The sequence below is a fragment of the Lonchura striata genome, chromosome Z (assembly GCF_046129695.1).
Source record: "Lonchura striata isolate bLonStr1 chromosome Z, bLonStr1.mat, whole genome shotgun sequence".
Lineage (NCBI taxonomy): Eukaryota > Metazoa > Chordata > Aves > Passeriformes > Estrildidae > Lonchura > Lonchura striata.
In genome coordinates, this window is record NC_134642.1 from 29,496,507 (window position 1) to 29,510,584 (window position 14,078).

General features: G+C 37.7%; 1 protein-coding gene across 2 annotated transcripts in view; it reads right to left on the bottom strand.

Annotated features, from left to right (window-relative positions):
* The window catches only part of ZSWIM6 (zinc finger SWIM-type containing 6), a 106,987-nt gene that overhangs the window by 49,134 nt on the left and 43,775 nt on the right, over positions 1-14,078 (bottom strand). The window contains exon 1 of one of the 2 annotated variants that reach the window (XM_077790464.1): positions 385-766. The exons of the other annotated variant lie outside the window; for it this stretch is intronic. The gene's annotated coding sequence lies outside the window, so the exon portion shown is untranslated. Of the gene's footprint in view, positions 1-384; positions 767-14,078 lie in introns of those variants that run through there. 2 annotated transcript variants of the gene reach the window in all.

Here is a 14,078-nt window from a genome sequence, read left to right on the forward strand (position 1 = left end):
ATAAAATCAAAAGGGGAGTATGAAGTTAGTTTACAAGCCCTCTGTCATTCCATCACAACATACACAGAAGTTTAACAGCAAGAGAACTATTTGTTTGGTAATTACAGCTACAGAAGTAGACCAACATCCCATCAAGACCAACACAGAACTATTCAGGAAATTGACAGTGATGTTCCAAACCTCCGCCGCCGCCCCCCCCCCAGCCCCTGGAGCAACCAGGGAGTCTGCAGCACCTAAAAGCAAATTTATGCATTATCTCAGTAAGAAGGAAGTAGTGCACTCTAGTGGCATGAACTTGGGTTCTTGTCCCAGCTGACTCACTGACAAGTCACATATCCTCTTTGCTTTCACCTTTCCCACCACTGAGTTCATACTAAGGCTCACCATCACCCGAATAATCCAGTAGAATATGCACTGTTCCAGATGTTATGCAGTTTGCATTATAGTCCTATCTTTTCATCAGCGTAATAAGCTGATAAGCTGTGCTTTTCATGAGCGCAAGGCAAAGAGCTAGGTTTGTGTGTACTGTAAGAAGACATGGTATATCCTAAGCAAAATGTTTTCTTCAGCAAATATGTCACTGCAGTACAAGATCTCAAATGCTGAAGATTCAACCTAAACCCACTTGTCTGTCCAACATGAAGGCCCAGGCTTAGCTCTCAATGCTTTATCACTGAATAGCAGACTATGGGGGTTTCTTTTTGATTTTACATAAGCATGACATCAATTTCAGCTCAAGCATTAAATCAAAGACACAGACACAGAACAATGAAACTGAATTTCATATGCCCTCCCAGCACGAGACTTGGCAAGTGCATATACAATCTGAGATGCAAGTACGGTGTTATATAACAAATACTTACAAAGGAAACAATATGAACCTACCCTCCCCCAATGTCAAAAACTGATCTCATATTTTTGAAATACAAAAGAAGTATACTGCAGGAAGCATTATCACATGAATATTAAATATGGGAGGAGAGAAGAAAGAAATATATACATAGCTCTAATCCAAAATGCTGTATCCCAAATAATTTGTAAAAAGCTCTTCATTTTACAGGAAACAAAAAGGCAAATACATTAGGTTTTTTATTTGTTTACACTGTATGTTTCAGAGCAGGTTATGCAGCCAGCATTACTCTCATACTCTACCCCGAAGAAAGTCATATGTGTATTTGACTAACACTGACTTTGCAATGGGATGTTTCCCCAGTAGTTAGGAGTCAAGGCTGAAGAGGCATTCAATGTAAAGTGCACAGAGAAAAAAGGCAATGCATGAACAAGACCAGCATCAAGCAGTATTCTTGCTCTCACTCACCCCTTATTGAGCAAAAGGGCGTGGAAGTGCCCCTCACATCATGAGCTCCTACTCCTTCCTATTCTTTGTAAATACCTGGACTCCTATTAATTACAATAGAAAAAAGCCCAATTAAAGCTTTTCTGTTGAACTGATGCAAAGTAATAATAAAACAGACCAACCGGCTACTCTAACAATATTGCCACTTTTAATTCATCAAGATATTTAAGTACTCAAAAAAGTTAAAACCTTCCTGGTAACATGAAGGTCTCCAGAAATACTCAGAGTAAAAGAGCAGGTCGGCTCTTAAATCCCTGCAGTGCTTAGACATAAACAAAGTCATGGCTCCCTCTCAGCTGAGAGCTTTTTATTAAGAATTCATGTTACAAGCACCAAAATTTAGAAACATTTAGAAACACAGATACTGGTCTAAACAATGACAGCACTAATACAGTCACCTTACTTAACCTACCCTTCTTGACTTACTGGGAGTTGAAACAAAAACACCTGCTGCTCTTGCAGGCTAAAGACGTAGAAGCTCTGTATTAACTATCACACCAGGATATGCATCCTAATTATGAAACACTGTTTTGCTCCTCTTTATCTGTTTGCATTTTCAGAGAAAGAAATTGTTGTTAGTGTAACTATAACCTTTAAAAAGTTTTAACCATATCAGAAAAAACAATTCAGGAGACTTCACCTCAGAAGCACTGGTAAGGCTGTTGTAATTTAACTCACCAGAAACCATATGACACTTTCATCACTGACCCTCAGCACTGCAGAGTACTGAACACATAGCTTTAATTTTTTTTTAGGCTAACTATCTGATATTATCCTACTACAACATGGAACATTGGAACAGGCAAAAAGTTGATGCACTGTGTTTTGCTAGAACGTGTTCATCAGCAGTAACTTACAATCTGTCAAGAAGCAAGATACTACATGCTCCTGGAAAAAGTCGAAAGACATTTCCTATTGGGGACTTGAAGAAAATGGCATGTCACTAACAGGTCCAAAAGAGCAGAAAAGATCTCTTCAGCTAAAACCTCCAAGCCCTCACCCTCAACAAGTACTTCCCTTCAAGGGGAAAATTTCTCTTTTACCCGAAGTTACAGAACCTTTGAATATTTATCCATTCCAAAAAACTCCAAGAACAATATTTCACTTTTTAGTTAAAGAGCTCATTCATTATTAGCTAAAGACAACAAAAGTGTTGCGGGCAGAAAAGTGTGCTCACTACAGGAGCTATTTATAGAACAGGCAGGTTTCATCTTTTCCTTTAGTGGTGGCAGTTTGAAATATTTTACTGTTCTCAAACCAGCTTGTCATCAGTAACTCAAGCTCAGTTAACATGTCTAATACACAGAGGCTTTGCATTCTGCAAAAATGTGTTTAGAAAAGCAGCTGAAGCATTAAGACAATGTATAAGCTAAAGCTCTTTAACAAAACGACTTTGCTTCTGTTGGAAACTCTAAAAACACCTCAGTGTTATTTAAAGCCAATAAAATAGTGTTCTCAGCTGTCATACTTTTGGAAGGGAACTGTGCCAAAGTGCCATGAAGAAGAAAACATTCAAAAGTCTGATTTTTACAAAGCAACTTTTGCCAAAATCTGCTAGACAGCATTCTGTTGACTAAAAATATTCTGGGACTTTAAAGCCACCTGATAATTGGAAATTCACACTATTACAATGTAGTACTTGCCAGTTCAAGGATATATGCCTGTCTTAACAGGCAAAAACACCCACCACTATAGAGTAAAACAAAAGCAAGTTCAAACTATAACTCACTAAGGAGTAGAAAAAACCAGTGGCATATGGAGAAGCAGCAGCAGGTAGGCTTTCAGTTACTCAAGCCAAAAACAAAGTTTGAACTAGTGAGTTTCACTACCTAAAAGGGTAAGTAGCAAAGGAACTGCACCAATTAAGCATCATTAATGACATCTAATGAGATAATTAATCTCTTTTGTCAGTGTTAAAAAGCATCATCCTTAATAGGTCCAAGTCCAAAGAGATATTTTGAAAACATACAGACCAAAATGAACAGAAACTATCAGAAGCAGCCATGTAAAATACTGGGGGTGGTGTGGTCTATGTCTCTGTGTGTGTTCAGTTCAATAATTCCACTGGCTTAAAAAAAACCACCACCACAACAACAGCAAAAAAACAAAAACAAAAAAACCCCAAAAACAAACAAACAAACAAAAACCCAAAAAAAACCCCCAAACAACAACAACAACAAAAAAGCCAGAACAAAAACCACCAAAAAAATTACTAAGTTTATACTTGCAGTTGAGGGATTTGATTGAAACACATCTGTGGATCACCACCAGGTATTACTGTTACTATAATACTGTTTAGCTTTAACAGATAATATAAAAATATCAGAACTGGACTACAGTAAAACCCCGAAGTTTAGAAATGGTTCTTTTGATTAGCTTTCCATCATGTACCTTTTGAGAACACTGTCCATGTCTCATCCACTCTGTACACATTCTCCTAAAATCAGGAAGTATTCTACCAGCTGTATTTGGAAATGAATGTTCTCCTTAACACTGATCCACCAATTCCTTTCCCAAGTATATATACCGCCTGCTGGTCAGGAACACACAAGAGCTGCTCTACTTTCACAGAAGAGGCCAGCAGATTAAGTTACTTACTAAAAAAAAAAAAAAAAAGAAAACAAAAGAGCTTGTTCTGAGAGCTGGGTAATTCAGTGTGCAAGACCTATGCAGGCACCTTCCCCACATATAATTCTACATTGGTTATCAGAATTATCTTTAACAATCCTTAAAATAATTTGCAGCTCACATTTATTCAGAGCAGCTACCAGCTCACATTTATTCAGACTGCTGTATTACTTGACAAACACATAATCACTGTGTAAAGTGTAAACACCTCTGTTTTATCTTGCCTACCTAACAACAACCGACAAAAATGCTTCTGTAAAGTAAATTCCAACCATGCCCATTAGTTATTTTTTCATACTTACATCAGTGGTTACATATTTTTTCCCCAAGACAAGCAAAAGTCTAAACCATATTTAGTTCATTCAAAATTTGTCATTTTATTAGTGGTTTTCCTTTGAGATGGTAAAGTAGCATCCTACATTCAATTATGTCTGAACACTGGAACACTCTAAGAACAGATCAACAATGCACTTCGAAATTATTATGAAGTCAAAACTTTGCATACCACATTAGGCTGAAGCTAATTTTAACAACCTTTTCTAAAACCAAGAAAGCATCAATTTAAAATGAAAAATATTCACCCATCATATATTAAACTGGAGCTGGAATACAAGGAGCTGGAATATAAATTAACAGCAATATGCAAGATGTTTCCTGTTTCTGATCAATGCATAGGGTATGGACAAACTTATGTTTTGACATCACTGTCACCTACAATTTAAAACTTAGCATTACCTCTGCACTCACACACTAACAGAGGATATGTCTAAACTAGCTACCTGGATTCCACAACTCCCTTTCATAAAGATAATAATTAGGATTTGGTACTTCAGTACGTTTGCAAGCAAGACAGTAGGAATAGCAATAAATCCACACATGATACTGACAACTTGAAGGTTCACTAGCACTGGCACACTTCCAAGAGCATGCACACTGAAACAGAGGCAACCATAGTAACTTGAACAAGATTCGTCTGTCCCAACACTGTGTTCAACAGTTGTATTTCAAAACACCAATCTTCCAAGTCTTCCAGCCCAAACCTCCAAGTCTGACAACTGGTCAACTAATTATGTCTGTTAGACAAATGTCTCCACTAACCTACAATCCAAGTTTCATCGTATTTCTGCTGCTCAAATGCAGACACATATCACTGCAGGAGTCATGGATGATGTGGATAAATCCATCCAGATTACTCTTCCTTAAAAAGAAGGAAAGGCTGTGCAAACAGCAAGTAACACAGGAAAGTGCCTTCCATTACCCAACAGCTATATCACATCTGGATTGTTTTAGGACAGATGCAGACTGCAGCAGCTCACACTGTCTGGAACAAAACATGCACCAAACAAACATGACCTGAAGGGCACCTCAAGGTCTCACTGCTATCCCTGTGGTTAAACAACTTGCACCCCACTCCCCAGGAACACCATACAAACCACAGAATGGCATTCTCATCAGCACTGCTCAGAGCCTCCTATCACATCTCTGCAAAACCCCAAAGCTGTTTGCACTTCAACTCATTTTATACAGATATAGTCAGGCCGATTTTAGGTGTTTGTAGCATTAGGCTTTGTAGACAAAGGGAAAGTAGCAAAATCTTGGTAAATGAAAGAGTTATATTTACAATGGCGCTTTCCAGACAACAGTAACAGAGCCTTCTTCCACCACAATGACGCTCAAACTGTGATCTAGGATGTTGTGGCAAATGACACTTATGGCTCACAAAGTAGAAGCACAAATGAAGCAGACAAGTCTCTTCTGTTAAAGGCTAAACACAGGGCAAAGCATCACTAAAATTGTCAATGTTGATAGTCTTGTGAAACCACAAGGCTGGCATTCCATGGCTGCAGGTCACCCTCTCTCAGGTATACAAATCAAGCCTTTTTGTCAGTTTGTTGTTTGTTTTTTGTTTTGGTTTTGTTTTCCAGTTTTGCTATGTTGTTTTGTTTTCAAAGGCTATCAGTTTGAAACAACCTATGCTCCTCTACACTACAAGTTTAACAGCTCCTCTCTCAGTATCACATATCTTGAGAGCACCAGCAAACAAAAAAAAATCTCAGTGTGAGCCTGGAAACCCCAAAGCTCAAGATAGCTAAGTACAGTTTACTGTGAGAAACCAGCAGATAGGAGATTTATTTCTATATATGACATTTTTTCAAATAATATAACCCACAGAGATCAGGTGACAGCAATTTACAAAAACAAGAATGTGAAGAAATTATAATCTTTGTAGAATGTGGGCAAATCAACATTTTGCAATTTAGAATGCATGGAATATTGTAATCCTCAAACTTTTGAAGAAGACTTTAATAGCCTAGCTGAGGTGAGAGGAACTGCCTGCATCTGTCATACAGCAAGCAGCTTGCTAAAGCAAAACAGGAATCACAGTCATCAAAACTATTCCAATGCTGAATAAAAACTGGAAATAAATTTAAAATTAAAGCAAGAGTAACAAAGGGGTAATTAGCACTCAAGAAAGCTGCAAGCAGTGTGAGCTTTTAATACACCATGATGTCCAGATCACCTATCTAATGTACACTTAAATGTTTATAAGTAGATTTTAATAGACTATAAATGTACACCAGCATCACAATTAAGTTTACATAACTTAAAGTTATGTAAAACTTTAGTTTAAAAACTTTAAGTTAAAGTTTATCCATAACAAAGGCTAGAAACAAGAGGTTAGGAGAGACTACTAATCCACATTTGAACTTTGATAAACAAGCCTTCACTCTGCTGGCAAACTTCACAAGCCCGTGTTTATTGCAAAGAGAAACGCTTGAGACAGGAGAATACACTAGCAGACTAAAGAGAACTGCACCCCAAGAATACACCAAGAGTGCCGAAGAACAAAACCTGATTACAACCAGTCTTCACAAGATTAGTGCACAGGTATTTGTTACTAGCTCTCAAGGAGGAATTCACTCCTGCAGTGGTGGGGAGAAGCTGACATCTTTCCTGAAATACCAGGCAACAGAGATTCCTCCCATAGCCCAAGGTATCTGTCTCACAAGGTGATGCCATTTCGGTTTTTATTACAACTTTGGATTTTAATCACATTTGCAGAGAGAAACTATTATTACTTGCTAGAGCACAAGTCAAGTATCACATATGAGAAAGTAAATGCAAATGACTAAGAGCAACAAAATTGAGCAGACTAAACCTCCTATTAAAATATCCTTAAAGTCATACAAGAAATAGCTTGCTCTTGCATTCAAAAAGGTAAATATCCAGAGACTATCAGTTATTTTGAACAATACAAAACATCTCTTTCCTGTCAAATAGAATATGACTGTTTTTGAAAGTTTCTATATACTGCTTTACTGCTAACAGCAGAAGTTTTTGGTATTGCATGTCAACAGTTAAGGTTTATCTTCAACTACGAATTGCCTGTCTCCACCAAAAGAAAATAACAGAAATTAAATTACCTGAGACTGAAAAAAACCTTTAGCAAAACCTACTCATTTAAAAGGGGGAGAAAGAGGACAAACTCAGTGTTAGCAGCTTTGTCTTTTTCTTTAAAATTCCCATCTGCCAGTTCAACCACATCTCTGCCCTACCCACATTCTTTATTGCTGCTACCACATGTTACACATGCTTGTGTTACACAGGCTATATCAGCTTCACCTTATTGTCCAAAGTTAGAGTTCATCCTAATTAGTAAAGCACGAGCAGTAGCTGTCTACATGGTTTTCACAGACAAACTGAATTTGACTAACACAGGCCACAGAACAGCACAAACCTCAATAGAAGATGTGGGAAAGCAAGATGGAAAAACTGAAAATTACATCCTGTCTCACTCACTGCTTTATCATCAGGAAAAACAGCTTTTTTCTTACCTGCTTGGTAACTACTTAATAAAATTAGTATTTGTTAATTGGAAGTAGATAAAATCCTAAAAAGGAAGATAAGAGCAATCACTGATATAAACTTCAAAATATATTTTTGAAATATTAGGAAATTATTCCTTCCTGGAAATAATGTTTCTGGATTTCCACAGCCATACTTAATAGTTTGAAAAACCCAGCCCAAGCCAGGATGCCTGAAACACAGACATCCTGCAGTAAAAGGTACTTAGGTTGTTTCAACAACAGAAAACATTTAACTGATTGTGTAATTTAAGACTGCACTCAAACAGTTCAAATCTAGGCTATGAAAAAACATAAGCCAATGTAATTTTGACCTTCCATCAGGAAATGTTATACTTTGCCTAAAAGAGGAAACTACCACTCCCATTTCCATTACTAACTCTGGAATAAATAATTTTCTTTTGTTTAAAAAAGGAGGGGGAAAAAGAGCTCAATGGTGCATTTGTGCCAAAAAATGGCACTAGAAGTCACAGAATGTAAGGAAAACCCTTCCTTTATGGCCACAATTCTATTTTTGCAATTGTATACTAAATATTCACAATGGCAAACATTCGCAATGCTTTATTGCTTTATTTGTTTTAACAAATGCTTATGATCACTGCAGGTATCAGGTTGTTCACTGAACTGCTATTTTATCAATAATCACAGCAGAGGAGAAAACAGAAAAATAGCCTTTTAAGTGTGAAAACAATAATCACTAAGTAGGACTTTTAGAAGGGCTCAGTTCATTTTGGACCATAAATTTTACAAGAGAAAGGTTCTCAGCAACTTTCTCTGGTCACCAGAGCATTACAAGAGATTTCAGCAAAAATAATGAAGTACAACAGAGTACTTCCTGAAAAAGCAAGAGAGAAAAAGCCATGAAAACCATAGTGTTGAAAGAGTTCCAGAACCGAAGTCTAAAAAGCCACCAGTATCACAAATGAGTCATCCTTCCATGGCTGAAGTCAACACTGCTGGAAGCATTGTTTTTAGCTCTCAAGAGCCAACTACAGTAGAGTCACAAATGAGGACTGGAATCCCAAAAATACTACTGTGATAACAATAAAAGTGTTTTAAGGAAAAGGTCAGAAAAGGTCACTTGTACTACAAACCAGAACATCCTTGATAACACTGGCACACAGCCTAAAGCCGCACAAGCCAACATCCTGTATAAAAATAGGTTCTTGTGGTTCACACTTTCTCCATAATGTTGCTAAGTTAGATCCTAATAGATTTCCCTCCATTGAATCCACTTCAAGTATTATTCAATACAATCAAATCAATATACAGTAGCTATAACAAGTGCACCCCACGGCTAAGGCTGACTGGGAAGTCTTGCCATAGCAGTATTCCTCCATACTGACATGCACCACCTTTCTCCAGACACTAGACGAAAAATTATAAGGTTTCATATAAGGAAAACATATTGCCAAAGGCATCAACAATTTTGAGTCTAAGTTGCTCACATATCTGTTCATATTTATAAAATGGAAATGTGTGCTAGCTCAAAGAGAAAAAAAAAAGTATGTTCCCAGGCTGGAAGTCCTTAGCATTTCTGATTTCTGGGAGCTGTGTGCACAGCAAGGACTTGGAACTAGTAAGGGTAGGTGTGTGCAGGTGGGAAAGCCCTACATAAATTCTAACAATGTGAGAACATCCAGAGCACATGGCTGCTCCTCAAACAATACAAGTAAGACTAGTATGCAATTTTCTTTAATATAAAACTGAGAAGCCTACCTCATCCTCTAAAGCCACACACTGCTTCTCCTTGAATTAGCAAGGCATACCATTCTTCTTTTCAAAAGCCATGAAGTTTTTCAATAATATTTAACTATAACCTGTGGCTCTCAGAAATTTAAAAAATTGCACTTATTCTGACTGTTAGTCAAAAGTACACCAGCATGTAACATGCATGCTATTCAAGCCTCCAATAACATGGACAGGGTTGAAAAATAAAGACTCTTTTTCCTAATTCATGCCCCACAGTCACAAAACCATGAAACTTTCTAGACACCAACAATGTGATAGTGAAAAGTCTGAAAAAGGGGGATGAAGACCAAAAAACAGAACTGAACAAGAAACAAAGCTTCCATGATAAAGACAGCAATCTAAAAAAGAATAATGAATTTATACAGCAAAATACAATTTAATTTGTCATTTATTTAGCAAGTTACTGCAATTATTCACATTGTATTTCAGCCTAAAGACAAGGTTTTAATAGTACATAAACTATCAGATTGACAGAAAAACCAAAAAAGGTTATCTGGTAACATATAACATTTTTAACTTTCACCTTAGAACTCCCTTTCACCAGAGAAAAATGAAAAAAGTACACCACCTCTACAACTTATTTCACTTTCATAGTGCAATTCAAGAAGACAAAAATAAACTGACAGAAAGGATGGCAAGTGTCTCTTCCAGTAAGCCAAGTAACAAGCTGCTTTCATGAGACTTCTACAGTTCCTTGGTGTTAATTTTTTCCTGGGACTCAGCTTCTGATAACCTATCTAGACTAGAATTATTTGCATTTGTGATAAACTGCCAGGTGGTGTACTTGTGGAGGTGTGGTTAATGCTTCATTTTGTTAGCTTTGGTTGCCTATTAAAGTAGTGAAGAGCTGGACTTGCTGATGAACATGATACCCAAACCACAAGACTAAGAACACTGCTGAATAATTTGGTGACTCAATGTTGAGTGTTGATTTTACTTCTCTCAAACCAGACAGCGCTCTTGTAGGGGTACTAAATATCCTTTTACATGCAAGTCTCATGCCTACAGGCCACCTTTTGCAATAATGAAGTGCTCTCTGTCTATGCTCTTAACTTTTATCATAATGTGCATAAATATAATTGGGAGGGGGAAAAAAGGGAAGACCACACCAAGTTCTTGAAGAAAATCATGTCTACTTGGGCTGTGAAATAGATCCAAGTAATGACAGACTGTCAAAAAAGCTGACCAGGAATTGGGCCTGTATCAGTTGTTGACATTATTACTAAATTAAAGACTGCTTTCTAGCTTAGACTAAAGACTAAATTCAGTGAGGGATTGGATTATTACACAAAACCATTGTCACCTAAGGTTGTATTGTCACAGTCCATTTAAATAACAAGACACTGACAAGATTACTTATTAATTAGTTTTCAGTGTTGCTCAATATACTTGGATTGAGAGACTTACTGCTATTTGAAGTAGATCTGTATCACCATAAGAGACATAAACAGGGTAGTTAAATTCAGCATCTGGCCTCTCTTAGTGACAAAGAAGCATAACCTGAAAACTTGGTTTAAGATTATCAGTATCCCAGTCTTAGCAAAATAAACTCAAATACTTCAAAAGTCAGACCCCTTACATAAAAGGAGATTTATTTTCTTCATACCTGAAATTGTTCAAAAGAAATTTGAACTATCTAGAAAGAATGTTCTCTTCTTGTCCCCTGCAACAATATTCCCATCCCTTTCTGCAAATGTACCCTGCTTTCTCTGAGCAATTTATCATGAAAGTAATTTGAAGGAAGGCAACTAGGTACTGTGTCAGATTGTCCAGATTTTAAAATTACAATGTTACCTGAAACTATCCATATCCTCTTCAGACAAACAGGAAAGACAAGAACTGTTTAATTAGAAATGTGCTTCGAGAAAGTCAGTTATTATTTAGGTTATTTCATTTGTTGAGAAATTATTAAAATAAATCATTCACTATACCATGGCAGACTATGTAGCAGGGATTGCTGTTTCCTACATCTTGCTTTTTCTGTTTATTCAGTCAAACTGGAGGCTTCCCCCTCTGATAAAAGGAGTGAGACTGGTATGAGGAGCTACAAGCATTATCAGCAACTTCCTTAGAAAGGAAGTTTTTTCTCTGTCATCAGAATCTCTGGATGAGAATGTGCCATATGCCCTATGCGGTATCTCCTCCCTTTTTAAATTCTCCAAGCAAGTCTTAAAAGCTAAATTTAAGATTCACAGACCTAGCTCGGTCCTAACAAGCAATGTGGGTATTTTGAGGTTAAATGGAGTCAGTTTCCTACCTAAATATTTAAACATTAGACTGACTGTTTTTAAAGTACTTTGAGAACATGTAACAATGTCAGCAACAGACCCGGAATACCCAGCTTGTTGGCCTCTGCTTACTCAGAAAGAATATCCTGTTTCTCAGCAAGAAAACTCGTAGTTCTCACTTCTCACAAGATAAAGCCCACAAACTGTGCAAATGTTAGCAGAATCTTTCAATCTGTCACCAACATTAATCAGAGCAAAAAGCATTCTCACATGCTCTGAAAGAGGGATGATCGAATTCATTGCTCACCTTTTCAGTGGTCAATTCTCCTGCATGTGTTCACTTGGTTTTAATTGATCTGCTGATTGCACACATGGAAAGAAGAAGACAAGAAGACATCTACCATCCCTGATGAGGCACCTAAATCAATCACCATCTCCTCCCTGCAACAGGTACTTCACATGCCCACTTGTCCTTCTGCCACAACAATTCCTCAACCTGAATACAAACCACCAAGGATCTGTGCTGGTTTTGGCACAGCTAATTTTCCCAAGAGAATTGAGCTAGCATGTGCTATTATTTTGGATTTGCACTGGAAACAGTGTCAATAACACTTGGATGTTTCAGCTGTTGCTGAGCAGTAGTCACACAGGGTCAAGGCCTTTTCTGCTCCTCACCCCACCCCACCAGCATGGAAGCTGAGAGTCACAAGAAGCTGTGAAGGGACACAGCCAGGACAGCTGACCCCCACTGAGTATAGGAATATACCATCCCATATGACATGATGCTTAGCATATAAAAAGATGGGAAGAAGGAGCCATTTGGAGCGATGGGTGTTTGTCTGCCCAAGTTACAGTTACATGTGATTTAGTCCTGCTTTCCTGGAGATAGCTGAACATGTGCCTGCCTATGAGAAGGGGTGAATGAATTCCTTATTTTGCTTTGCTTGTGTGTTTGGTTTTTGCTTTACCTAAACTGTCTGTGCATCAATTCAGAAGTTTTCTCATTTGCACTCTCCTGATTCTCTCCACCACCACACAGGGAGCAATTGAGCTGGTAGCTGTGGCTGTGTGGGACTTAGTTGCCAGCAAAACCTAAACCATGAAAGCATCCTTCTTTATGAACTTACCCCCAGGAGCTCAGAAATGTTGCTACATTAAAAGCGTATCTCAGCACATCCTGCTGGTTAGGACTGTTGGAACACTCTACCCCTCCTCAATCCCCTCCGGTCTCTCATGCACTATTAAGATGAAATTAGCTATTCATTACATGTGAAGGAGTCTCACATAGAGCAGCACCCTGCTGCTATAGACTGCTATTTTACATGGCAATTTTGCACTATGGCATCTGCTACCTTAATAATAAGTATATTTAATGCCACTGCATAATGTGCAGAATTATATGCTGTTCACTGCCTGTTTGTACAGATATTACATGCTCGTAAGTAGCACTACTCCATTTGAAAAACACTATTTTTTTCATTACATTTTCTCCCTGGTGTTCCTTGTAACAGAGCCCCAGACAAGAAGCTGGTGCACTACTGTAGACCAAAAACCCCCAAAATTTGGATTGAGACAAGCTTCTGCCTGCACTATTAATATAACTTAGTTTATTTCCTGGGTTTCACTCCAGGCTATAGTTTTACATTGTTCCAATATGAAGGGAACTGGAAAGGGAATCATATCTTGACAACTGGTCAGACATGTACTCCACACTACTCTTGTGCTATGTACTCACACTACTCCACTTGGAATTTGAATACTCAAGAGCAGTGGCTTTTGCAATAGATTTTGTTCTTTCTACAGAAAGACACTCAAAGAAGTAACATTAAGTTTCATCACATGCAATTACTAATAATTTTGTTCACAGAGCAAACTACCTCAGAGGGAGAAAAAAAACCAACAAAGTTTTAAACTAGAGGGTTTAAGAGTCATGTTGGTGTGGGACCAACAGGTCAGGCATTTCAGGTCCCACAGGAAAAACTTCAGTATGCTCATCTTAAGCCAAATTCATCAATCCTCCCCTATACCTAATTCAGGGAAAAGTGATTATGAACACAGTTATTTGAGGTAGCAAAATGATTGTCCATCTAGTATAGAAGGCTGTAGCACTAGCAGCTATGGTTGCCAGTTCAGATTTCACCTTGAATTGCATACCTCAAAAGCAATCAAAGTATAGGAAATTAATATACTCCACATAACTGAAGTGATGCCCTCTGGGAACTACTACTTTAAATCTGATTTTGAGGA